Source organism: Bidens hawaiensis, unplaced genomic scaffold, assembly GCF_021521415.1.
Source record: "Bidens hawaiensis isolate Kalapana, Puna unplaced genomic scaffold, B.hawaiensis_p1.1 tig00051495_1, whole genome shotgun sequence".
Lineage (NCBI taxonomy): Eukaryota > Viridiplantae > Streptophyta > Magnoliopsida > Asterales > Asteraceae > Bidens > Bidens hawaiensis.
In genome coordinates, this window is record NW_027506194.1 from 1 (window position 1) to 3,925 (window position 3,925).

A 3,925-nucleotide genomic window follows, 5' to 3' on the forward strand; every position below is an offset into this window, starting at 1 on the left:
GATGAAATTAATATTATATATCAATAATATTTACAGAATTTTCTAACGATTTTAATATTTTTGTGAGAAAGATCACAACATAGAATCACATTATCTGTTAACGTTCTAGATCATACTTCTATTTGGACATTATTATGCCAAGAACCCAAATGGATCTCAAGACTTGACTCGAATCAATCCGTGTTGTTGGTTAGCGGAAATCACCAACGACACTCGGATCTCGGATCTTAGTTTGTTATTACAAAAGAGGGAAAATAAGAGGAGAGGTTTTGGAGAGAGAGAGAGAGAAACTTTTATTTCTTTGAGTGAAAGGGTTGGAGTTCGTTGGATAAATGGGTTAAGTGGCCCTTTTATATGGTCCCCATTTATCCAAAACTTACAAAATAAACGTACCAAGTACGTACTACACCGACTAAAAGCAAACTAAAACGACATATACAATCCTAAAAACAATATAGAATATTGGCCCTAGATGGTCCTTTAATGTCACTTAAGCTCGGAAGTAGAACAACGATAGTCATTTCATCACCCGACATTGCGAAAGATTTTTTTATCAAACATGATCAATTGTTCTCTAACCGGTCATTTCCTGAAACAGCCCGACTGAAGAACCACCATGAATACTCCATCGTGTGTCCCTCGACCGGAGATCAATGGCGAAGACTACGAAGAATTACTAAAGAATGTTTGTTCTCTGTCCAAGCTCTAGATGCTAGCGAACAACTACGGAGGCAAAAGGTGCGTACGTACGTGACTATGTGTTATGGATGAGATTAGTTAACCAAAAGTGTCGTCACATGACTGCCACATAGGTAGTGGGACATTAATTAATTAACCCATAAATCATGTATAGTTGAGGGCTTTAATTAACCAATCATGTTAATAATAATTTTGGTTTTTCATAAATTATAAATGGATGATTCTCATCAGTTGAATTTGATTTTGGTCTCGCCACTTTAAGCCCCATTGCTCGTTACTGCACTAGCTCCTCAAGGGGCTGAACGCCTAACATGGGTTTGGCGCCCATCAGGCTTTGGTTGTAATAGCTTAACCCACAATGTTGAGGTGAGGTGGGCTAACGCCCAATGCACTCGGTGATCTTATTATTTATTATAATTTATCTTTAATGTTATTAAAGCATTCATGATAGCTCCTTTATAAATATGTGAGTGTGCTATTTATTTTAAAAAGTGGTTATGAATTGTTATGGCTCTTATGGGTATGGAAGAGAAAAAAAAATAATCTTTATGAGTAAATTTAGATAAACACTGTTTACACTTTATAAATTTTTAATACTTTATAAATGTATAAAAACTATTACTTAATTGAAAGTAAAAAAATAATATTTTTTTATATAATTGCAGAGATAGAGATAGATGATCTACCACTTAAACATTCATAAAGATATATTTTTAGTTAAAAAAATATTTATATTTTTTTTCTTTCATCATTCTTATATGTTGTTATACTTCATCATAAGTAAAATAAAAAAAATCGATGTAAGGTACATATACAATAGTATTGTATTTCATATGTGCAATGATATGCATTGTATATGTTTAATAGTGTTTAATTGCATATATTCAGTAGTATGTATTGTATATGTGCAATAGTGTTGTACAGTGTTGTATTATATACAAAGATATAAAAAAAATAAATAAAAGTCGATGTAGTACATATATGCAATAGTGTTGTATAACATATATGCAATAGCGTGTATTCGATATGTGCAATAGTCTTATATTGCACACATGCATTAGTGTCAAATATGTGCAATAGTGTTGTATTCTATACAAAACAACACTCTTGCGTATATGTAATACACACTATTGCACATACGCACTACACCGACGAGGTTATTTTTTTTAGCAATATCAACATATAAGAATAATGAAAGAAAAAAAATTATAAAATATTTTTTTAAAAATTTAAAACATAATTCAGTAAGAGTTTTCAAATATTCTCTTTATAGAAAAACTAAATACACATTTGACACCTGATTACGCATACTTGCAGGTGCAAGAACTTGTTAACCATGTTAGTGAATGTTGTAGAAAGGAAAAGGCTGTGAACATAGGTACAATTGCATTCACAACAAGTCTAAACATTTTATCAAATTTTTTGTTCTCTTTGGATTTCTCTCAATACGAGTCAAAGTCATCACAAGAAATCAAGGAGGTGATATCGGGTCTATTGGAAGTTAGCGGGACGCCGAACCTAGTAGATTTTTTTCCGATATTAAGCCCCCTCGACCCACAAGGGTTAGCATCACAAGGAAAAGTTTATGTTGACAAGATATTCACTATTTTCGATAGCATCATTGATCAAAGATTGAAAAAAAGAGCAGTTTCGTCATCTTACAACATTGATTTATCAACACAAAATGATGTTTTGGACTTATTGCTTGATATCAGCTTCAAAGACGGCTACGAACTGAGTATAAATGATATGAAAAAGTTGTTCATGGTAAGTTGATAACATTTTGAGAGATCAAAGATTACGTCAAGAAAATCATGAAAGTAGTCATGCTAGGTACAGTGTGTCTTTTATAATCATTTCCTAAGTTTTTGTAGGATTTATTTGTTGCTGGAACTGATTCGATATCAACCACATTGGAGTGGGCGATGACTGAGCTCATTCGTAGCCCAAATAAATTAAAGATAGCTCGGTTCGAGCTTATGAAATGCATGCACAATAACGGAGAAACTTTGAACGAACATGATATCCCTCAACTATCTTACCTACAAGCTGTTATAAAAGAAACTCTTTGGCTACATCCTCCCGGTCCTTTTCTTGTACCTCACCAAGCCATACATGATGTAGAAGTCAAAAATTTCATAGTTCCTAAAGGCGCACAAATCCGGGCAATTGGGCGAGACACAAAAGTTTGGTCCAACCCAAATGTGTTCATGCCGGAGAGGTTTTTGGAAGCTAAAATTGACTATAGAGGTCAAGATTTTGAACTCATACCATTTGGTGCAGGGAGGAGGAGTTGTCCGGGATTGAATCTTGCTCGTAGAGAGTTGCACACAATATTGGCTTCTTTGATTTACAACTTTGATTGGAAGCTTGAAGGAAATATGAAAGCACAAGACTTGGATATGGAAGAGAAGTTCGGACTCTCACTGCCAAAAAATGTACCACTCATGGCCATTCCAGTGAAATATGAACGTCTTTAAATATATTGTTGTACTTGCATTTTTTTTAGGTAATGTATTTGCGTTTGAACTTATGTGTTCTTTAAGTATCAACCCCTAATTTGTTTAAAACTTATGTGTTCTTTTATGAACTGTTTTAAAAATAAAAGGCCATTAACATTACCAGATTGTGTTTATTTATAACATGCTTATCTAGTAGTAAGTAGAATCGAAAATTTTCGAAAAGAAGACCACGAACGACAATCCAATTCTTAATACTGAATATCACAGTTGAACACGATAGCATCTTAAAAACAGACTGTGAATGGAGAAAACCTAGCTAATAATCTTTCAAATAGGAAGAAATTAAGATCAATAAATCACCATTTTCAGGAGTTTTGATGTACACAAAAGTTGACATGTAAAAGTGCAATTTTTTTTTTTCATTTATGGTAAAATTTAAGTCATCACAATTCACAAGTTTAGGGTCCCACCTTGAAAGACATAAACCTTTTAAGATTATTATTATTAGAGAATAATATTCATATTTAATGTATTTATTTGTTGAATTTTTTTCCTAACTAGTGTTGGTGTAAAAACTATTTATTATTTTGGTGTTCATTAAAAACTATTTACTAAACTAGTGTTTTTCACTCAATTTTTACTTTTTACTTTTAAATCAACATATTAATGTATTTTTATTTCTTCTATTAATTATTCTATTATCTATTTTTATTTTGTTTTTATCAATACATACATTTTTTTTCTTATTCAACCTTCTCTTATTT

General features: G+C 32.1%; 1 pseudogene; it reads left to right on the forward strand.

Moving 5' to 3' along the window:
- Positions 1-458: 458 nt before the first annotated feature.
- LOC143617035 (cytochrome P450 76T24 pseudogene) lies at positions 459-3,179 on the forward strand (annotated as a pseudogene).
- Positions 3,180-3,925: the final 746 nt, after the last annotated feature.